A 25,351-nucleotide genomic window follows, 5' to 3' on the forward strand; every position below is an offset into this window, starting at 1 on the left:
GTAAGGCTTTAATGCATTAAACATTAGTTTGATTTGTTGTGGCGTTCATGTCATGTCTCACATAAAATGTTGCATTGCATTTACCTACTTTTATAAGTATTAAATTGAGACAAAGAAAAAAAAGATATTAGGAAATGAAACTCATTTGAATTTGGAATGGTTAAGTTAAGAAGTTAGGTTTTAAGTATTTATTTCTACAATTGTGACTGAGCTGTAACTAGGTGTAGAAATAAATACTTAAAACCTAACTTCTTAACTTGATTTAAGTTCCTATTCATAATTGAATCAAATAAACCAATACGCAATTGTCATAATTACTAGCTTAAAATTAGCATTTGTCCTTGAATGGTCCAGTGATCGATCTACCGAACCAGTCGTTGACAGGGCTCCTTTTCGCAACCGACCAGTTCCAAATTGGCTAAAGATCAATAGTTTGATGATTTTATCAATTTGCTTGACAAATCGGTCTGTGCGCAGGTGTGGCCAAATTGTGGCGAAAAAATAGAACTAGTCTAGCGTATAAACTTGTACCTAGGTAGGTACAATGTTTCTCAACTCTTTTGTAGGTACAAAGAGTAGAGAAACATGGTACGTATCTACCTACCAACTAAGAGGTGTATTAGGCCTAATGATAACACATTAGGGTTAATGTTAGATTACGTAACCGAACAAATGTTACCTATGCATTGCGTTAAATTTAATACTATTACTAACATCAAGTATGTTATTTCTAAAGTCACCATAAGTAAACATATGGCATTACTTGCCAATTAATTATTCTAAATGGACTGAGACACGTCGTAATTATGTTAATGTTATATTAATTTATGATTACATTATTACATATATAAAATTCGTATGATTTATTCAACAGTCGATATTGATGTAAAACATATAGTTTATACATATGTATCGATCGATCTATTAGACAATGGAATTCTGAGAATATTTGTCATACTAAACTAGACTAGACTTATATAATTAGGTACCTTGACATAAAAAAATATACTGTAAATTAATAATTTGCTGATTTAGTGGAATTCATTTGAATATTTTTATGTACATAATAATATTATTTATTTATTTATTACAAGATAAGATATTCTCACAAGCCGAAACTCTACAAGGCTGCGTCGCATCAAGCAAATGTTTTTTTGTTCCATCTGGTAAGAACATCAATATTGATTGCAATTTTAAACAGTCGGATCACATTATTGAAAAGAATTTCGCTGACCTATTGACATTTCATATTATCTTACGACGAGGTGTTTCAATCGAGTGAGATTAGGTCGTTATTTTTGCTGTCGACTTTTAAAGTGTAACTGTAATTATCACCAGTTATATTAGCAACTCTAGGCACTGAATCAAAGCAGATATAAATACATTATACCTTAAAATTACAAAAAATCTGACTATTTTATTATATTAATACGCTACCTGATGCGAAATTCGATGACACATTGTCTTAAAATTCGTCGTCCCTTATTCGGAAAAAGTGTGCTTAATCAACTTCCCTAGGTACAGACATACACAGATAGAGAACTGGTTTAAAAATAACAAAAAACAATCAAAACGAGTGCAACTGAAAGATATAGTCAGCAGCAATAGTTGCTAAGCGGGCGAGGTGTTCCAAATGATCTTGACGCGACTTTATTGTTAAAAGAATAAGAGCGCGTCAAGGTAATTTTGAACACCTCGCCCGCTTAGCAACTTCTGCTGCTGACGTACAATGACCGACATTTTTTGTGGTAACTCAATAACATCAATCAATTGGCTTGATTAAATGTAACCCGCGTTTTAGACGCACTCTGACAATGTGGTTTGACAATGTAATGTCAAGGCGAAGACCCGTGATCTCACGATACGATGGATACGTGTTACCAACTGTTCTCGATACACAATCACTATACAAATACGTCTATGGATGAGGTAAAGAATAAACTTTGTTTGATGATCTAGGTCTACTGTGTTATATTTCTTTATTTCACAAACTTTTGTGAAATAGTGTCAGTCCAAACATACTTTACAGTACATATGGTGCTAATTTACCGCCCTAGTGCGGTAATTGGCACAATACGTGCATATCGTCGGCCTAATATGCAAACCTCGTAACTCAATCTGACCAAATTTTACAGGAGGCACAAAAAACTTAATTACCAAAAATTTTGCATGAAGACTTGCTTAGTTTTTTTTTATACAATGTTAAGTTAAATTTAGCCGTCAGATTGTTAAAACCAATTTTTGTTTAAATCACCTGAACCTGGAAAATTTGGAATTACGAGTTTTTCTTGAAAATTTTCGAAAGTTAATCGGGAGTTAAGAGTTTTGCTATAAAAATCCTTGAAAATAGAGGATAATCTTTTGATCTGAACAAGGTAATTGTGGATCAAAAAATATATCATTTTATTAAACTTTAAACAGAAAAGCCTCTTTACGCAAAACTGACGTGCAGTCACAACGCCATCGCAGACTGGACTGAAGGGAGTGGCGGGGGGGAGATACGAGTTATTCATTCCATAAATGTTAAACCAAAAAAATATTATGAAGTTGTAAGAAATTTTAATCTATATTATTTTCTCTGGCATTTAATGGCAGCAAACGTTTCACTAAAAGACCTTTACGAAATGGAATACCTCGCATACCAAATATTTTTTATTACAATATATCGGCAAATATTTAATATTATTGCTGCTATCATTTTTATTAGCATTATCACTTTGATTTTATACGAGTTTTATCCCACTTTGGGCTTGATTTTATTGTTATGATAATCGTTTGGCACTTTGATCTCACCTTGGCGTTTTTTTACCGAAAGTATAGACAGTTATGAAATCGTGAGTTTCATTTGACATTTAAATAAAGATAGATAGATAAGCAGACATAAAGACTTATCCATGAAATAACTACACGTTCGAATATACATAATATAAATAGAACGAAAGAAACTAAAGGTGTTAAAAATCACGAAATGGATCTAACTCAGCATAATACTAAAACTTTCCGAGACAAAAGCCATTTTAAATTTTCTAAACAGATTCTAAATATAATTGTCATGGAAAGTTCTTTTCTCAGGCCTTTAGCCGATTACAAGTTTAAAGCGAGCGATGATCAGTAAGGGGATGTGCAAGTTGCTGAATGTTCCAAAAAGATAGAAAAGTTCACGGAAATTTCAGGGAAAATCCATAGGAAGCGAAGGAGATTTTCATTTTGTAAAAATATTGATTCCTACACAAAATTATGAAAGGTTTTCGAAATTTTCGTAGAGGAACTTTCGCAATTTTAGAAACTTTGCGACGGCGCAGTGAGTAAGACTCTTTCATTGACGATTTAGCTTCGAGATCTAATAGTAGCGCTGATCTAGGTATAATATTGTGAAATTATACTGTCAAATGTTGATCCGTGCGCGCGCTGCGCGAGCACGCGTGTATCGTGCAAAGGGCAGCGAAGGGACGAATGTCTTGAATCATGTTTAGATCGATAGAGATGCAAACTTGATTTGGTATCATGAATATGGCCTTGATAAAAAGTTTGATCTTATATCCTAGATAAGGTCGGGAAGGTTATGTGGTGTGACTGGTGGCTCTTTCTTCAGGGTTCAGGGTGATATTTATGGAGTAGGTATTAGAATTATTCGATATGCTTTTCTTGAACGATATAAATGATGGTCCAGACTTGAAAAATGAAATAATATTATTCCATTATGTAGACCAGATGATAGTTTATTTTTTTTATTGACGATATCATCTGACCAAGTTTTAAACGCGTGGCGATGACAATTTTTGCTGCCGTTTTTCTACTCCCAGGGAGTGGCAACTGAGGTTCACGAGGGTTCATTACACATCGCCTTTAACCACTTTACGAATTGTCGCCCGGGATGCCATTGGCCATTCAAATTTGTCCCTAGTTAGCAGGCTAATTCATAAACTATTTGAAAACATGATATAGGTTTTATACTAGTTTTGAAGTGGGTTGAGTCAACACGATTTAACACGATTTCAACATTAAATTTACCACTCAATGATCAAAGTGTGAAAACTGAGAAGAAACTTGAAGAGCGACAAAGATAAGACAGATCCGCTAATGGAAACTAAAATAGACTCTAAGATCCGTAGAAAACATAAGTCAGCAACAATATCAACAATTCCAAATATGTCACGTACAACAAAATAACTAAAACGCCATTTAATTTGTCCAGAACTGTGGTCCAATAAATACATCAAGGAAAAAAGCAAATAAACATAAATCGTTCGAGATAAGTTGGAAATAAGCCAACCATGTCGCCGTGTATCAAATGGAATTCCTAAATTTCATCCATTATCGCCCTTGTAAGTCAGCCGAATCATATTGGGAAAGTTATGCCGGGTGTGGTGCAAGCACTGACTTAATATTAGAAATAGACACACAGAGCGGAACAAAAATGTCAACAAAATGTGGATCAGAATGACATTAGCTGCAAATTTGCATTGATGATAAAAACGCTTACGTAAATTTTGAGTCAAGATAAATGTTTTGTACGGAAAAGAACTTACTGTCGTAAGCATTAAGTGTCAAATTTGTAAACATTATTACCAACACTGTTAAAACTTTAAGTCCGATGGCACTAAACGTAACTTCACCTTTGTATTTACGTCAAACAACGTCAAACGAGAATAATGAACGAATGGAGTCCCTTTGGTACATTTTAATAGGTATTACTGTACAGAAAAACCGAAGTAATAAATGAAACAAATTTAATTTGATCGGGAGTTCAAATAAAATTAATTCATGGTAACAACCCGTGTAAGTTATCATAAAATAAATTTATAAATTTATTATATTTTCCTTGAAATAAATTCAACTTATTAAATAACTGTGTATTTTAGATCTACATAATACTCTTCGCACTTTCGTTCTTTGCAATATAGTGCACGGGGACATTCAGGTCGCTACTGGTACTGATTGGTTATGGTCTTTATCAAAAAAATCCTGTGGTTGTCACTGTGTTCAGACAGGTTTAACATTTACAGTTAGTCGATGTAAGCCCTTATTGGTCGTGTATATGTCGGAAACAGGGAAATGCGCCGAACACACAAGTGCCGTTTTGCCTTGTTTAAAACTGCATCACCCCTATCTCTTGCTATAATAGCAGTCCACTCTGCACGTCGCATAGGTTTTCTTGGAAATCTTGAATTTAAACATAATATTATATCTTACGAATTCCATATAAAAATAAAAAAGTATTGGCCTCACATCGACTCATTAGATTTTTGTTCCTTCACATCCCTTCTTTGGTACTAACAAAATAATTTATTCAAAATCATGAAATTACCACCAGATTACATAAATTATGTAATGCTATCCAAAGAACTAACCGAAAGAAATACATTCCATGCTTTTTCCTCGTTTTATCATTGTTGTTTTTGCATATTTTTACGACCATTTTACGACATTGTTGACAACTTCACATTTGAGCGGTCCATACAAGACTAAACGAAAAAGTAACGCGTGATCTGTTTTAACGTTACTTTTGCGGGGCCATTTTTTGCGGCGGATTGGGTATCCAGTTCTTATTCTATATCAATGGGTGCAAGGGATTAGCGTACGAAATGTGTTTTACCCGACTACTTTGTTTATTATTTATAAGAGTAAGCTGCTGAGCAAAGGCTTCCCTACTTTCCACGTATCCTGGTTTTGACCCGTCTCACAGACGAAGGCGCTTTCTGATCGTAATAACAGTTTTTGAATTTGATCCGGATTTGTTATGGATATGACCTGTTAGTGTCATAAATATTTATCGTTGAAGAAAATCCTTAACCTTTTATTACAATTATAATATAGGTACCTACGCTTCCTTTAGTAGTTACTTTTTAGTAGGTAATGTTTTAATAAAGTTTTCGTCATTAAGAAGATTCAAAAGAAAGTACATAATTAAACCATAAAAAAAGTTTTTGGCCCAAAGGACTCTTGAAGGATTTTAACTTAGGTGGACCTAAGTCCCTGGAGCCTTCCTGTGCCTGGAGGTTCCTGGAATCCTTTTATAGGAATTTTTGCTCATGGTCCTAAACCCTGACATTAATAACGATGAACGTAATTATATATACGCTAGATTCTCGTCGTAAACACCAAACCCAACACAGTAGGCTTGTCAGCCCACGCACCGCGTCCACTCAGCGATCTACTAACATTCGCGAACATTTGTCTGCCTGTCTGCCTGTCCTAACTAAATGCCACTTCGCGCGAAAATACCTGAGTTTCGAAATTTTATCACTTAGTTTTAAAGCAGCTTAAATTGGCCGCAGTATTTGTGATATTAGCCTTTTTGGGAGTTAGTACTTTAAGTATTAACCTGGTCTTTCGAAAATGTTACTTGTAGGTGATTTTGTTCAATTATGGTTGATTTAATTTGTCCATACAAGCTTAAGTACTTTAACTGTCGTGTGGCGATTTAGGCTTCGTTTTATATCTATTGTTGCTTTCAACTAATTTAGAAGTTTTAAAGCAGAGAACCTTATTTTAAGCCCTTTTTAGGCAATTTAAAACATTTTTAAACAATTTGAGGTAATAAGTATGGTACCTGGCTCACCATCAGATTAGGGTAAAAAAAATAACGAATCAATTTGCGATATTGACACCTTTTTGTTTTTATAGCAAATGATTACTATGACTTTTAAATTTAAAACAGGGGAGAACTAAAAATTACATAAGTACCTTGTTTAATTTTACAGAGCGGGTTACCTTGTATAACGATCATAAATCAGTATACTTAAGAAAAATAAACTCTTGTCTTTCTTCTTACGAGTCATATAACTGGAGCAGAGAATCTTCAAAATTAAGATATATAATTCCATATCAATACCTACTGTAGTTGTTTGAATTCCATCTAGCTCTCAAGTCACTAACACAACGAGATGCAAATCTCCGTTCCCGCAACCCCGGTGGTTCTAAGAACAGAGTTCCGGGCGTTCCGGCGATGCTGAATGGACCCGATGACACCTGAGAGTGCTACGGAGAACTGCACGTAAGCATGAATCGCATGAATTGCATCTCAACATAATTATTTATAGCTGTGCACTTCAAGTTCCTATATAGGAGACCGTAAAAGCATTGTCTCAGGTCCGACGTCCAGCGACGTAACACAACAACATGAACATCAAAAACAACAAAAAGAGGTAAAACACGTGTCTAATTTTGTAATATTTCGCAATAGGATGGTGAAAGCATTTATTGCATGTAAAAATAACGCATATTAATTCGCGGATTAGCAAAGTATTTTTTTAAATTACAAAGGGAAACAAACAGTATATAATTACACATACAGTATAAAAAATTAAGTTAATACAACAGCCAGAACAGTTTCCACTTACAGATAACACAATATTTAATTTAGAAGGTAAGACTTTTTTATATTACTTCTATACTTGCATTTAGTAGGAATATTAATATGAATTTGTACCTACGATTTCTGATAAATTCGACATAGTTATGACCTTATGACATTATTTCTGCATACCTAAGACATTGCGTTCACAACGATCAGTAGTCGTAGGTACTATTTCGCAACTCGTCCCAACTTCCATTTTTTTCTCACCGACACACGTCAAAGTTACAAAATGTCGATTTGATACCTTAACTTAATGACGGTGCCCAGTGCCCACGCGTGGCCTTGCCACTGATTGTGCTGATCGATATATTATATGTACTCTGTAGTCTCTATACACCCACGGTAAGACAACTAGAGATGCGGCTCATACCTATAATTTTCGGCGAACATTAGCCGAAAATCGGCAAGACGTGCGTTGGAATCACGGCTCATATCAATAAAATTCTCTAAAATAATTAAGTATACGAATAAAAATTTCATTTATTATTTACTAGTCGTTTAATATCGTTGTTGAAAATTATTGTATGCAAACCAGACTTCAATAAGGCCTAGTTTCCTCTTTTGTTCCTGGAACGGAGTCAGGTGATAATTCTGCTATATAAGAATGTCGAGCGTAGCCTTTTTTTTATGTGTTAGTCAGCAAACGAGCAGACGAGCCGCCTGATGGGAAGCGGTCATCGTCGCCCATGGACATAAGCAACATCACAGGAGCTATTTAAGCGTTGCCGACCCTTGAGAACCCTAAATAGGAATTCTTGAAGAATCCCATGTCGTAGCGCAAAGGAAATACCTCAGGAGGCAATTCATTCCACATTCTGCACGTTCTGAGAAGAAACGAGCGAGATGCCCGCTTATTCTTGGTGTGCCATGTATCTAAGAAGTGGGGATGAACTTTTCTCCTTTGACGGGAGGTGCGGTGATACGAGTAAAAACGTGACGATGGCACCAAATCAAAAAGTTCTTCCGAGCATTCCCCATTGTACAGACGGTAGAACATGCAAAGAGAGCCAACGTCTCTCTTTTTTGAGGATACTAACCACTTAGATGGTTGGTACTTAATCCTCAACCGAGGGTTTCTCCAGAACCTTCCTGCCTCGCACAGCTAAACCGTGGAATGAACTGTTGCCCGCGGTATTTTCGAGAAAATACAACCCGACGGTAATTGCTTGCTAATGGGCGATCCGTTTTCCGTCTACTCAATTGCCTCCTATAATTATGATTAAAAAATCGGCCAAGAGCATGTCGGGCCATCCTCAGTGTAGGGTTTCATAGTTACCAATCTGTCAAAATAGGCCAAACGTGATTTTTTTCATATTTTTTGGACCCGTGGTTCAAAAGTTAGAGGGGGGGGGGACACATATTTTTTTTCTTTCAGGGCGCATATTTCCGAAAATATTAACTATATCAAAAAATGGTTTTAGGAGACCCATATTCGTTCTAAAAGACCTATCCAACGATACCCCACATTAAAAAGCAAAAAAAAACTTTTCTAAATAATCTTTTTGTATGGGAGGTACCCTAAAAAAACTTTTTTTATACTTTTTATTTTACCGTTCTGTCGCAATGCATGATTTATGTATCCATGTCAAATTGCAGCTTTCTAGCACTAACGATCACGGAGCAAAGCCTCGGACAGACAGACAGACAGACATGGCGAAACTATAAGAGTTTCTTCTAGGTGACTACGAAACCCTAAAAAGACCGTAACAAAAAGTCGGGATGAATGGGATGGATAAATTAAAACCTCTAGACAACCATCAGATCATCATCATGCAATTAATCGTAGGTCAAACTTGATTGAATAATGATATGTTTTAACAATCACTTTAATACGGGGACTCAATGACTATAATTACATCACATAATTGAATTAAAAGATAAGATTAATTCAATTATAGTAAGCAAATTGAGCTAAGCTAATCGACCTTCGCCTTTCACACCCTGTCATCATTACAGATAACAATACTTTAAAAAAAATAATGGCCTGTCATTGTCTAGGTAATGGATAAATCAGGACCAGACACTTTTAATGTAGAAAAGAAGCTATAATCAATAATAATCATGGTGATTAGAAGCTAATGTTTAAATTAAATTTACAATGCAGGCTTCGTCATCATACAGATAGCTCATCCACCTCAGGTTTCGTCAAAATAAAGCGTACATTTTCACATACGTCATCCGCAACACGCATCGTCAAATTTACAATTGCCACACAATTTATATACAGCACTCGACCACTTTTTTAGACTAGTTGGTAGTGGTAGTGGCATTGCCTGTGAAACTGGTGGTCCTAGATTCAAAACTCAAGAAGAGCTTATTTTTAAGACGAGCACAAATAATCTCTACGTTACAGATGTTATGGATGTCTTCTATTTAAGTAATTGGGTATTCCAAATAATTTAATTCCATCCACGTCCTTTTCTCGGCTAAATGTTACTTCACTACCAGATAACCAAGTTAAAGTATTAAATTTAAATCCTAAACAGCAAAAAACTTGAAATGTGCCATTAATCAGTAAAGTAAAAAGTTGATGCGGCGACTGGGTGGGCAAAGGCGTTAAAATGTATTTAATTGAAGTAATAAATGTTTTACAAATAATAGGAAGATAAAAAATTTGTTTGCGTTAACACAAATCCTTAAAAAGCTTTTCAATTCAAATTAGTTTCTACGGGCATTACGAGTAAATAATTGTATTTAAACGGTCTACTGTATTTATCTGTACTTATAATTTATTTAATTTTAAATTACTTAATTGTAATGTTAATGTTGTTTTGCCTATGTAATTGAACGGTCTTGATTATTATTTATTTAACTTATATTGTCGGGTTTTTAAGGATAGGCATAAGTTTTATTCAAAGGAAAAAAACATTTTCATCACACTTGCTCGAAAAAGATCTTATTTCATGCAGGTGTACTGAAGGACAAAGGCCTATATTGTTCCCGCGGGAGTTATAGATTCTGAAAAAAAAGCTATAACTCACGAGTGAGTTATGGCTTTTTTTTAATTTTGTCACTAATTTATACGAAAAAAGTAGTTTTAAATGAGTTTTACATTGAAAATACTGACGTTAATAAATTATTTTCTATGTGTATGTTTAAAAATATTTAATTTGATTAATTTAATAGCCGTTTAAATTATTTTGGCTTTTATTATATGGCTGAATCCGGGTGGGTCTGTGCCTTCGAATCCTAACCTGCCAAAACAAGACAATATGGCGGACGAATGTTTGAAATGTCACCGTATTTAAGAATTATTTCGCTTAAAATTTAGTTTTTTCTTCGCAAGTGTGATGAAAAACATTGTGTGTAACTCCGGGGGTAAGCATATTATAAGCTCGAGTCTTTAACTCCCTCCAGCCTGCGGCTGTCGGGAGTTATAGACCTCGTTTACAGGATCTCGCTTACCCCCCACGTTGCACAATGTACTATTAATCTAATATTTTGTCACATTTTAGTAAAATGGTTTTAACAATTCCAAGTTTTTGTATCCATCTCAATGATGAGGTATTTTAGGAACTACGTCGGTAATTTTAAATAATTTACTAATCATTTTTTTAGCTCATCATATATTTAAGAGTTAGACTCTTGTCGGTGGAGTGATTTCCATGCATGTCGGTCCTCTGCCTTCTCCTTGACAACCTGATACGACACGACGTTGAGCTTTTCCTTTACTTGATCTATGAACAGTCCCCTTGGTCTCCCCCTCCAACCCCCATGCCTCAACTCTCCCTTCAATGATGTTTTTGATAAATGGGTCGTGTTGTAGCTAAAGGACTTAATATTTAGGGTTCCGTACCCAAAGGGTAAAACGGGACCCTATTACTAAGACTCCGCTGTCCGTCCGTCCGTCCGTCCGTCCGTCTGTCACCAGGCTGTATCTCGTGATCTGTGATAGATAGACAGCTGAAATTTTTACAGATGATGTATTTCTGTTGCCGCTATAACAACAAATACTGAAAACAGAATAAAATAAAGATTTAAGTGGGGCTCCCATACAACAAACGTGATTTTTGACCGAAGTTAAGCAATGTCGGGCGGGGTCAGTACTTGGATGGGTGACCGTTTTTATAGATAATGGTACGGAACCCTTCGTTTGCGAGTCCGACTCGTACTTGGCCGGTTTTTTTTAATTTTATATGTATTTAGCTTTATATCTATATATAATTATTGTAGTAAAAATCCATTTGCATTATGTGACTGTTTGTGTTCTAAAAAAAAAAAAAAAAAAGTTGGCATATTATATTTCTGGCAAAGTGGTCTCAGGTCTCATCGACGTATAAACCTTGACGGTACATTATCCTTGCATTTTTCTTATTTTATAACACCGAATTCAAAAGTAGCAATTCATGTCAGTTTCAAGTTTAGCTACTTCTGTTGTGCATATTTTAATAACAAAAGCAAACCTGTACCTATCTTACTCTAGGACAGAGTCATTAAAGACATAATAAAGTAAACAACTACATTACTGAAGTCCCTTAAGCACTAAACCAAACCTTGTTACAAGGTCGAACATTCCCGAACACATACGAGTACACACACCAGTTTAAATATGTTATGTGAATGACCCACAACCACATGGTGAAGGGCTCGAACATAGGCTCACATATTTCATAAGACCTAGTATTATAAATAACTTCTGTCATGCCTCCTGGGCAAGGTACGATTTCGATCTTGAGCATAAGAGCCCTGTGAGGTTCAGCTCGGCTCAAAAATCTAAAGTCAAAAAAAATTTAGAATGACGCTTACGTTGAATGACGTTTCAAGACAAATAAAGCTTGGAAAAGGGAAGCCATCGCGTATATTATGAACATTTCATGAGTGCAAAAGAAACAGGCTACAAATTGAAAAACGTTACCATGCTACCAAGGGGTCACAAGTGTGTTGCCAGCCTTTAAGATGAGCAGTACGCTCTTTTCTTGAAGGTTTGAACGTCGTATTGGTCCGGAATAACCGCGGACGACAGTTCATTCCACAGCTTAGCAATACGGTTACGCTTATACTGGTTCGTATAGCAGTTTGACTTGCCAGTTGTAAGTAATACCCAAGGTCCCACATTTTTGGGCAGACAAGTAAGACGGGTGTCGCCCTTACCATTCACCTTGCTTCCTTAAAAGTGGCCATTTTGTTTGTTTGATCCTCGGCCTGTCCGAGTAGATAAGGTTGAGGTCGGGTGACGAATCGGGAGATATAGTGCTTTTACGTCCTTGTAAAGGTCATTTTATTTTTAAGAACATGAAGCAAATTTACTAGATTTCTTTATTAAGGCAAACGAGCAGACTAATCGCCTGATGGTAACCAATTACCGTCGCCCATTCAGATTTTTCTAGAGACTGATCTAAACAATTTTTACCTATTGAACTTATCTGCTTTGGCCGAAGGTTGACTGGTAGAGGAAGCATTATATCATTAAGTTCGCCGTTTGTAACATTATGTAATACTTTTGTGCAATATAGATTATATCAACAAATAGAGCTAACAATTCTGATTAAGAAAACACAAATAAAAGATAGTCTAAGACAAAAAAGTGATTTTGTACAAATACCTAATGATATCAAAGGGCTACAAATATAATGACCACCAAAAAATACTTTGGTACCCTAAATAAAAAAAACATGCTTACCAAAAAAAATTACTGAACACCAAAAAAATAAGGCCACAAAAATACAAAAGTACCACCGTTTTAATTACGACTGCCCTTCAAATTGTATTCAAATACCAAATATATTGAATGACCACCAAAAATCATTAATGATCACCAAATCTTGAAGACCAAATTAATGCGATATTTTCATCTAAATAAACCACTATGATTACCAAAAAATGTATACATACATATTACCAAATAAAGTAAACTGATGCCAAAATTACTAGCCCCTCCCGCTCAACCCCCCGTACCCCGCACCGCATACCTACCTAACCTAACCTACTTTTCTAGTAGCATTTCGTTATGCTACTAGAAAAGTAAGTTAAACTGCTATCAGTTAAGTGGGTAAGGTTAGGTTAGCACTGGGACCCTTACAGAAACGAAATGGTACTATAAAAGTAGGTTGGGTTAGGTTTGAACTGCGACCTTTACAGAAACGAAATGCTACTATAAAAGTGGGTTAGGTTAGGTTTTAACTCGACCCATACAGAAAATAAATGCTACTAGAAAAGTTATAGGTTAGGTTAGGTTTGAACTGCGACCCTTACAGAAAAGAAATGCTACTAGAAAAGTGGGTTAGGTTAGGTTTGAACTGCGACCCTTACAGAAAGAAATGCTACTAGAAAAGTGGGTTAGGTTAGGTTTTAACTGCGACCCATACAGAAACGAAATGCTACTAGAAAAGTGGGTTAGGTTAGGTTTGAACTGCGACCCTTGCAGAAAAGAAATGCTACTAGAAAAGTGGGTTAGATTAGGTTTGAACTGCGACCCTTACAGAAACGAAATGCTACTAGAAAAGTGGGTTAGGTTAGGTTAGAACTGCAACTGTTACAGAAATAAAATGCTACTAGAAAAAGGTGACGAAGTGGATTAATTAATTTAAATTAAATATTTGCACATTTTTAATAAAAATGTGGTTACAATTTTGGTGGTCATAAACTATATTTGGGTTTACAATGATTATTTTGGAGTAATTTGCTTTAAGATTTAAAAATTTGGTTATAATTTTACATTAAAATGGAGTTCTAATTTTGGTGGTCATTTACTATTTTTGGGTTTACAATGAATATTTTTGTGTCATTTTCTTTAATAGGATAGCAAGATGTAAAAATTTGGTTAACATTTCACATTAAAATGGGGTTTGAAATTTGGTAATCATTTACAATTTTTGGGTTAATAATGATTAGTTTGGTGTCATTTCCTTTAAAAGGATAGTATAATGTAATAAAATTGGTAATCATTTCACATTAAAATGGTGTTATAATTTTGGTGATCATTCATTATTTTAGGGTGGTAAAATATTTTTTTTTGGTATTAAATTTTACTAAATCTGGTGATCAGTTAAATAGCAGCCATATTAAAAGAGTCCATCTAAGGCTTAGATAGACTTAACTATACTTAACTTAGAATCTAAGCTAACTTTGCACCGACATAGCAAGCAATGGAGTGTGGAAGCAACACTATTAAAGTCAATTTCCTATCAAAATATGACACTACACTTTGTCGGTTAAGAGTTAAGTAGCTTAAACGAATACTAAATTATATTATGCAAGTCTCTAGTGTCTAGTCATTCATTGCCTAAATCCTAAGTGTCCCCAGATTCGAACCTAGGCCAACCGGTAGGGACCTAGCGAGACAGCGGTTCAGAGGTCGTGCGCTTTCTCTGCGCGCGCGCCGAATGGGGAAAATTGAATATCGCTTGCAAAACGCCATGTTTCGGCGTTGCGGTCTCATGGACAACCTAATTTGAATCGTGTTAGAAAGATGTAAGGTTGAAAATCAAATGTTGTATGTGACACGTCACGTTTTGGCGTTATGGTCTGATGTACCGGCTAATTTGAATCTTACTACAACGTTGTAAGGATTACAATGGATAATCGCTTACGAAACGCTAAGTTTTGGAGCTAGACGTGTGAGGTCTATAAAAGTACAGGCAAATTAGATTCGTATTACAACAATGTAAGGTTTAAAATGTAGATGTGAACGTAGAATTTGCATATAGATAACATGCAATTTTAAGACGTTTAAGGAAATTGATACTTATATTTCACAGTTAAAGTTCACGTGGAGTTAATGTATGATATCCAGTGAAAATACATAATACTTAGACAACTTGATAAAAATCTTGCAACACAATCTCAAAAGAATACCATAATTTATCAAAAACCTATATTTTTATTTTATTATCATTTGTTCTACAGTCAGGTTGTTCATCAAAAAGCTATATATCTAATTAAAATATCAGTTGTTTAAACACATAGGTACTCAAATTACGTTGCTTATCATGAATAGTGTCACAAAACAAAATGAATTGCCATTCGATTTTAAATCTTACCAGTAAAAGATAGAATATTAAATGCAATAGCATTTCATTTTGAGTTGTGCCACTGTTCATGATAAGCGTCGTCATGTCCAAGTTTTTCTTCATATTAAAATCTTCTATTTTATCTTTAGTAACAATACTTGAAAATCAACTTTTTTTTAATTAATAAGAAATTAAGTACTCGTTTTGTAGATTTTTTTAATTTCCTTTGACTCTTTATTTTTTAGTTGATCCCAGAAACTAACCTGAAGGAGAGATAATTTATCAAAACATTATTTAATTTATGACATCTATTGTCGAGTAGCAGTACTGATAATTTCGCTACTTGACGCTAGATGTCGACTACAGCGAAATGCTATACATGGAAGTATTCTGTCCGCTCAATTATGACCCAACGCAAACTACCCCGCGATAGGCGGTACTTACAAACTGCTCGATTGGCAATCTCAGTACCACCGAGATGACAGTCAGTGACAAATGGCTAAATTGATTTATAAAAACAACGATTTTTTGTAATTAAAAATATATTAATGTGTCGTGAAGTGGTGCAGAAGTTATTTTAGTTCATACCAAGGACAGTGGAATCACTTTTCACTTGTAGTAAACAGATAACTTCAGTAGAATTTGGAAAAAACATGACGATTTGTTTTCAATACTACCGTGCTAAGCTAAAACGTAACAACTGCATACGACTTTCATAACAACATACGACTTTTTAAATTGCGAGGATAATAGGGATGGTGTTATGCTAAATGAAGTAGACTATTTTATTAACTTGTGTTTGGTTTAGGTATTTTCTATATAATTATAAATGTAGTAATAAATTCCTTGTTACAGATTTGTATTTTCCTTTTTTATTTCATGAGATGGAGCTATAAAAAAACTACCTAGTTATTTCAAATTAATAATCAAATTTGGTATTGTCATTTTACATTACTTTCCATTCAGATTCCCACAAGATGCTATTCGCAGAGAACTATGGAAAAAAGCTGTCCAATTAGAGAGACATGAAATTGAGTGGATGCCTGGCAAGATATCTAGAATATGTTCTGTTCATGAGATATAACCCGTGAGATAATCATAGCCGATCTCCTATATGTAGATACATTTTTCCTATCATGCTTTCACTGAATTAATTTAACAAATACACACATTATCTGAAAATGTTGATCATTTGAATCCACCCTCTACTGTCACATATATGTAGGTTCTCTCTCAAGCCATTTCCGTCAGTAGAAAAGAGCGGCAAACATATTAACTCACATTATAGACGGGTCTAACGCGAATTATATTCAATTACCTTGATTTACCGACGTAAATCAGTTTCGTTTCGTATAATGTGAGCTAATATGTGTTCAAAATGCGAAAGTTTAAAATATTATAAGAGCGGCAAATTTAGAAAATGTAAGCGCGCGAACGGCTGTGGTCCTATACAAAATTTTAATTTTGCACCTTTTTCTACTGACAAACTTGCTTGACCGGCTATATACATATAAAATATTCTGAACTGAAAGTGGGGATTTATTGTGACTCCGCCTGTTCAAATATTTTTGACCCGATTCGTGTACCCATGTAAATTTTGCAGACTGTATAGCCAGTCCGATTTCTAAGATCAAGTTCGCCATACATTTACTATGGCGTACTTGATCTTAGAAAAACGAACAGACTATACCTGAACGTGACTTCGCACAGCCATGCAGATTGATAATAAAATATACAAAATACTTATTATAGCGGAATACATTTATACAACAATGATATATTTAATTATGTTGAGTTAGTCTGTCATGTCATAACAACATTTTAACTAGTTATCTTTTAATCTGCATTAAATTATTATACGTGAATTATTTGACTGGTTCTTCACTGTAACCTATCCCTGTCCAAGTCATATTCTAATCAAATATGAACCGCGAAATCTCAGCGGCCAGTACGTACAGCAAGAAGGTTATTAGCGGATTAATGTCGCTGATTGGTAGTTATTGACATTATATGCATTTCATCTACACTTAGCTATGTACCATTAGTGTAATAAAGATGACTCTTATTTTGTTTACCAGCTTTGATTACAGGCTCTGTAAACGCGTCGTCTTATTTGAATGTAGGCGTAATTGTGTATGTGTGCTAATTTGGCCCGAGAATTTGAACGGTAATGTTCCTAAAGGCGGTATCCATGGTTATATATGATCGCAGGTCGACTACGAAAATAATAGGCATTTTGGTAACAAAACTGATGTATGGAGTGAGCACTCTATCCTTCCTTATTTCTCTATGATTGTATTATTGTCTTAAACGAAGCAAAGTAGCCCACTGGTTTTTACAATGCCATTTCGATACGTGTTTTTAATATTTTTCCTTACGAATGGCAATAAAAATAAGTACGTCCTATAAATATAAGTTGGAACTGGATAACACAACATACAAGTTTTTGTCTTAACGAATCGCTTCCTTAAGTACGACCGTCACACGATATGTCTGTCTGTTCGGATCAACTTGATGGAAATTAATATGTCTGCTCTGTATTAGGGGTCTTTGCTTTGTTTTATTGTGTGTGTATAAATATCACATTAATTGCTGTAGTAAAATTCTTCTGTTTGAGCTAAACATATTTAAAAAAAATGTCGCTTATGTAGTTGTATACAATAAGTTAACTACTCTGGTACATAATACAATGTATTTTTTCTTAATTCCCTGCAATATTTTGCGATGTGAATACGTAGGTCATACTGAGAAACTTTTACTGTGAGACCAACCCCGAAATCACAAGAGTATCGCTCGCAGACGTATCAGATTGATAAAAAATTGGCATAGATATTTAAAAATAATAATAATAAAACGTTTAATGACTGGCATGAATAAAATTCGAGACAATGCAAGTAAGTATATCAATGTGATTTATATATTGTACATTTAAAACTACTAAATCTTAATTAAATGCATCTAGATCCGTTTGTTTTTATGTCCACTTACTCTTGATTTGTGGCCAAGATAAACTTAAAAGTTATAATATTTTATATTGTAACGGAACCAGTAAAGGCGTTATGCAAAATAAACCAGTTTGATTTATTATTTATTATCGTTTTAGCACCTTTGCGGATCAAGTTACTGACCCGCTGTGGCTAATGTCTAACTAACAACATGTCACAGGAGGGCACAAAAAACTGTATCCTTATGTTAAAAATGTTTGCGATATTAAGTCTAGTTATGGAATTTATGGGGCCCCATACATTCCAGGACTCTTCTCTTTCCGAACAGACTCTAATTAATATGTGACAAACCATGCTCCATGTGCATAAGGACCAGAACTCTGACATTACCTATTGATGATGACATTGCCATACTTAGTAATTGCGAATGTTATGCAGCGTTAGCTCTTGGTCCGACTTTAGTAACATTTATTATATAGGCATTAGTTATTAGTTACGTTTCAAAAAATGGATCCCGGGAGTACTGTAGGCACCTACACATAGATCGTAGGTGGCCATCCCATCGCAATACATACTGTTTAAAGTATCTTCGAACCAGCTTCCGGCCGACACAGACCTTGAAACCGGTACATTATGCAAGCACACGGCTGACAGCTAGCCTACATATCACGGGTAAAGAGCAGTCGGTACGAGAAATAAATACGGTCTTATTGCATTTGAAACGGTTAATTTGACAAGTCTCTATCAATTTACGATTATACTTAGAAAAAGATATAATCGTTAATTCAAATCATATATTATCATCAGTATTTTTTTCTTATCAGACATTTATCATCATCTTCCTCGCGTTGTCCCGGCACTTTGCCACGGCTCATGGGAGTCTGAGGTCCGCTTGGCAACTAATCCCAGGAATTGGCGTAGGCACTAGTTTTTAAGAAAGCGACTGCCATCTGACCTTCCAACCCAGAGGGTAAACTAGGCCTTATGGGGATTAGTCCGGTTTATATCAAGCATCTCCGTTGGACCAATTATTTAGTCAAAAACAAAAGTAGGTAATTATGTAATTTCTGTTCCTGAAAGTTAACCTTCTTTATGTACCTAATGATAAGGAACCTGACCGAATTTTTGGTAATATCTATTACCTAAGGTTGCATTTTTTAGAACGATTTTTTTTCTGCTTCTCCAGTACGACTGAGGTTTGAATCCACGATTTTTAACCGTCACATACTATACGAGTATATGAAAGGTTAAAATCAGCTATCAAGCAACTTTTGACAGTCACCAAAAATGGAACTAAAAACACTCATTAAATATCATATTTCTGTTCCTCAAGGGTTGTAGGTATATGCAAATTCTATGAATATATAAGTTTCTTAACATTATACGCCAATCAAAATAGATCCAAAAAAAGCGTTTTGAGGAATTAATTCCCGGCAAGCTTATTACACATTTCGGACCAAATGAAGGTATTAAGACGATTTCCAGCTTGCTGGCAATTAATTACTGGAAAAAATCGAATTTGATAGGCCTATTATGCAACGGACCTGCAATATTTTCATAAGCCTATGTCATTTATTTTCATCGGTCGTCATTGGCATCAGTAAATGTGTCGTGGATGACACATGCCTCACCAGCCACACTTGGGCAGGCTGTAGATGGCCACAACGACGCATTGTCTATGCCCTGATTATGGTTCAGGGCTGGCAATCCTTGGTTAGAAAAATCCTGGATTAAAGGGGATGACTCACGCTAGACCGGGTCATGCCTGGGCCGAGGCGTCCGATATGTACATTTACTATGACGGCTGATCGATGATCACGTGATACTTTCCATAGAAAACGAAGCGCCGGAAGCTCTGGCCCGGCCCCGGCCCGGTCAAGCGTGAGTCATCCTTAAAAACGTCTAAAATTTCAAAACTAGGCATTCGCACTCTGTATAAAAATGACGACTTTTATTTATAGCACAGTGACATACACTTTTAACTATGAGATGCTTTCCTTATTTTTACACACAAAATACACATGTATGTCTACGTAATATGCTCCAGAAAATACCCTAAGGGCACGAATCCCTAAAAAGGGAAGCAACTCTATCGAGTGATAGAACAAAGTATTGATGTATTGTCGAATAGTCAAAGGCAACTTGAATAAGCTCCACGAGTATTCTCCAAAAACGAGCACAGCCAACCCTAGCCTCGAACCGGAAGCCGCTACTTCAAGTGCGGCGGATGCGCGCATTGTACCACACGCCTATAGGTTGATGACATTAGGCCTGCGTACGCGTCGGACTCAAAACAGTAGGATTATTAAGCAGGGTGCCGCAAGGCACACTTCTGGGTCCTGATTTCTTCATTTTATATTAATCCCTACGCATTGTACTGGACGCCTATTGGTTGATGATTTTAGGCATGCGTACGCGTTGGATTCAAAAAAACCGGGCAAGTGCGAGTCGGACTCGCGCACGAAGGGTTCCGTACCATAATGCAAAAAAAAAAACGGTCACCCATCCAAGTACTGACCACTCCCGACGTTGCTTAACTTTGGTCAAAAATCACGTTTGTTGTATGGGAGCCCCATTTAAATCTTTATTTTATTCTGTTTTTAGTATTTGTTGTTATAGCGGCAACAGAAATACATCATCTGTGAAAATTTCAACTGTCTAGCTATCACGGTTCGTGAGATACAGCCTGGTGACAGACGGACGGACGGACGGACGGACGGACGGACGGACGGACGGACGGACAGCGAAGTCTTAGTAATAGGGTCCCGTTTTACCCTTTGGGTACGGAACCCTAACAAAACAGCAGGATTACTAAGGAAGGTGCCGCTGGGTACAATACTAGGCCCTGATTTCTTCATCTATTATAAAATTTATTTCTTACGCATTGTACTTACCTCATGCTTACAGGTTGATGATATTAGGCCTGCGCTGCGTTTAAGGAGGTAGGGTTATTCAATAGGCTGGCTCTGGGCGTACTTGATCCTGATCTCTTTTACGTCACTATTTAATTGATTAGTTTACACATTAGATACTTATTTCCAACTGATTATATTAAACTGTTTCCGAAATTTCGAAAGCAATTACCTAGTTGCTTAGGAGGATGTTAATGTTCTTCCATTTCTCTAATTAAGCAATTAACATCACTAATTTCCCGAAAACACGCAGTAGGAGTCATTACGTAAATTTACTACGTTCTTTTACAAATTGATTGGGGATATGGGGATGCTCCCAAATAAATTGAATTATTGACAATAAAACGCTGTTACTCAATTTCGTATTAAATTTAAGAGAAAATGGGACGACAACTTTTCAAGTTGGTCATCGATTTATGAAGAAAAATCTCCTTCCTAAAACAATCTGGCGCAAGAAACTAGGCGGGGTACCGAAGTATTTTAAAACGATGTAACATCAAGTGACAAATAATATATTGTGATTCAATCAGGTGCTTAGAAGTTACTAATCCTTACTAATATATTATAAATGCGAAAGTAACTCTGTCTGTATGTCTGTTACCTCTTCACGCTTAAACCGCTGAACTGATTGACATTAAAGGTATGGATATAGTTTGAAGCCCGAGGAAGGACATTAGGATAGTTTTTTTCAATTATCCCTCGCAGACTGCGGGAAAATAAAGTATAAAATAATAATCACATAATCTGTCGACTTCTATAAGGACATTTCAACATCAATGGTTAGTTAGTACACACGGAATCCGAAAGACAAATACCACAATACAGCATCCATCTTGTCCACATCAAGGAAGCGAACAAGCCACATTATACGACATATAAGGCACAAACATGTCCGTATAATACCCGCTGTAAACTTAAGTAATGTAACTACCATTTATGTCAGACTTGTATATAACGACTGTATTTATTTCCTTAAATGCGTTACCGGACGTGATAGAAAGCTATGTTTTAGAGCTAGTTTTTTTAATTGTTCTATAACTCAGAGAAAGACAATTGTGTAATCTAAAAATAATGTCTAAGAAAGAAAAAGTTTATTTTATTTTCCAATTATTAATTATAAAATTCAATATGTTTTTTTTTAATATTATACCTACTAAAGTAAATTTTTAGTATCTAAAGAGTGTAGTAATCCTCAATCTTTAGATTTATATTTAATTGAAAACCAGTAACTGTAATGCCAATGCCATAAGATAAATAAATTTTTGAAGAGTGCAATCATGAATATTAGTTGTTACCTACTCACCCTTGCTACAACCGCACATGTATGAAAGAGAAGTTTTACATTATACAGTCTGATAACTATAATCCTCTTTGGCGCTCAACAAAACAAATACATGAAGTAGCATAAGAAAAACAATAAATAAAATAATATAAGTGACCCATTGTTCTGTGGCGATAAAAGTATAGGATCAACAGTGAACAATTTCTTATACGCTGCTCAGACGATCAAGCGTGCTTAACAAGCATGTAGGCTTGACAATTAGATCGAGATGGATCTTTACCACCCAGCTTGAAGGAATTTTTAAGCATGGATAGTTGCGTGATCGAAGTAGCTTGACTAAAATGTTGGTTCACGTCAATCGGTTGACTTTTAGTAGTGCTTGATTTTTTTATGTATTCATTATTTATATAATAAGAACATTATGTAAATATTTACGTTATTTTATTGAATGACATTGACAAGAGTGAAAACTATTTCTTCTACGGCCGTAGAGGTTTCATAGCACAAAATAGGTATACCAGATTTCAAATAGTACATCAGTCTAGCCAACAAGACAATGGTTGATAGAAAATTCATCCAAACTTAAATAATGTATTTATGGAAATCACGTGGCATTTCGTAGCATCAGTCATCCCGATACAATGCTTGTTTTCGTTTGGCGTTTGACGATGTATGCTTATCATACCACTAATTTAAACTTTCACGATTTTTAAACATTATTAAATTGCACAACGGGACTTACTCGCGTATTTAAGTTTAAGATTTATCTCCGTTGTGCAATTTAATTATGATTGTCATCTTGATTAATGACTAATCTTTACTCTGATATAATATACGTATGTTATACCTATGTTCGTCGAGCATATTGCTTGATCGTCTGCGCGCCACTTTACTGATTAGAATACATTTTTGGTGCAGCTAGCATTGTTGTGTTGGAATGCAGTGAGCCTGTTATGTAAGAATACTTACGATTATCTATGGAATGTCATTAGGAGATCTGGAACAAAAAAGGACTAATTAGCGTAAGATGAAAACGCAGGGTTTAGGAAACGTGATTTGTAAACTAAACGCGATGACTAGAGTTAGACCAAGAAAACTCTGCAGCGATTTTGATAGCCCACGCAGTGCAAATGCTATTTTAAACGTCAAACTTCTATGAAAGTATGACGTATAAATAACACTTGCACTGCGTGGGCTATCAAAATCGATGCAGACTTTTCTTGATTGAACTCTAACACTCATGGACTAGCTAGAGCAGCCATACTCTAAGTGTGTTCCGCAAGAATTTAGAACACTATTATGCTTTAGTCGCCTCGAAAAATTTTATTATGCCGCCACCGCCGAGACATACTTGTGAGTGACTATTGTTTTATTGTAGGGTTCCATCAAGTATTTCGCTTTCCGAAAGGGTTCCGTAAAAAAAAAGATTGAGAACCGCTGAGCTAGAGGAACGCAAAAAAAAAATATATTATTATTGAAATTACTTTATGTGCTGTAATCCATCAGTAATTAAACCTTTTTTCGCGTTCCTCTAAATTTGACCATGAGTAGGCAGGTACGTATATTAAATAACTATTTAATTTAATAAAACCAGACATAAGTAACAAAATATATGTTAGTTAAATGTTCATGTCAAATTTCATGTTATTAGTGAATCTAATTCTTGTTTATATAAGTAATTATATTTCGGGATCTCGGAAACGGCTCTAACGATTTGTATGAAATTTGTTATATCGAGGTTCACGGGGGCGATAAATCGATCTAGCTAGGTCGTATCTCTGAAAAAACGCGCATTTTTGAGTTTTTATATGTTTTCCGAGCATAGCTCGGTCTCCCAGATATTGTCGTTTTAATATGAGAGCGTAAGTTCCATTGTATGGCGGCAGCTAGTGTGAATGTAGTGTGAATGCATACCTGTATTCAAATTAAAGTAACTTATGATATGATAAAACTACTTGAGATTTTTCTCATTCTTGACACTGAGTTGAAATTAATAATACATAGCATAATAATAATAATATAGCCACTTTACCTAGGCCTACCAACACAAACAAATATATGCAGAAAATATAATTCCTGGAAACGTCTAAAAATAGCCTATCCGCATCCCTTATAAGGCACAGCCGGCGGCGGCGTGTCAAAGCGGCGCCTGCGCTCCGCCACCCTTAATAATGAACTATTTACTTTATAAAAACTACTTATAACATTTGTACTTTATTTCGAAATCAAACCTTATATTGATGTGTATAAAGTTCATTTTATAAGCGCAGTATGTATGAGTTAAGATCTTTTGAAATTGGAACTTAAATCTGTGTGATTATACCGATTCATGTATAATATGTCGTAGAAGCGTGTAGGTGGCCGTTCCATAGTAAATCTTAAGGCAATAGTTATAAGGTTTAATTTAGGATGTATGATGTAAAGGTAATAAAACCTTTTGAAAATAAATAAGGTAAATGTGCGATTAAGGAGGTGCGATAGGCCTGTGCGGTAGTGCGAGATAGGCGGTAGCTAATTGATTGTTTGTGTTCGTTTTGTGATGTTTGTTATGCAGAAAATTAAAATTAATTGGAACGTTAAGTTGACGAAGTTCTTAATAGTATAAGTATATAAACATAAACGGATATTTTGCTTAAAATTTAGTACCTACTTTATGTACATTGTACAGTCACGAAATTTGAAGATTTGTCACTTTTCAATTCTATGTAATGGCATTAAGGTTCAAAACTGACAAACCTTCAAATTCTGTGACTGTACATACCGAACTAGCGTGCGAAAATTTCGTTTTTGCAAACAAATTATTTTTATCGTTTCCATTTTTTCCCGCTTTTATATTCCAAGAACTAAATTGACAGTTTCATTGGCCATTTCACTTCCCAATCTACGCCATCCTGTCTTTTAAG

General features: G+C 35.3%; 1 protein-coding gene across 1 annotated transcript in view; it reads right to left on the reverse strand.

Annotated features, from left to right (window-relative positions):
* LOC134806405 (inverted formin-2) overlaps nucleotides 1-23,452 on the reverse strand; it is a 44,113-nt gene extending 20,661 nt beyond the window's left edge. Inside the window, exon 1 of the mRNA XM_063779672.1 lies at nucleotides 23,418-23,452. The gene's annotated coding sequence lies outside the window, so the exon portion shown is untranslated. The remainder of the gene's footprint in view (nucleotides 1-23,417) is intronic.
* Nucleotides 23,453-25,351: the final 1,899 nt, after the last annotated feature.

Source organism: Cydia splendana, chromosome 1 (genome assembly GCF_910591565.1).
Source record: "Cydia splendana chromosome 1, ilCydSple1.2, whole genome shotgun sequence".
Classification (NCBI taxonomy): domain Eukaryota; kingdom Metazoa; phylum Arthropoda; class Insecta; order Lepidoptera; family Tortricidae; genus Cydia; species Cydia splendana.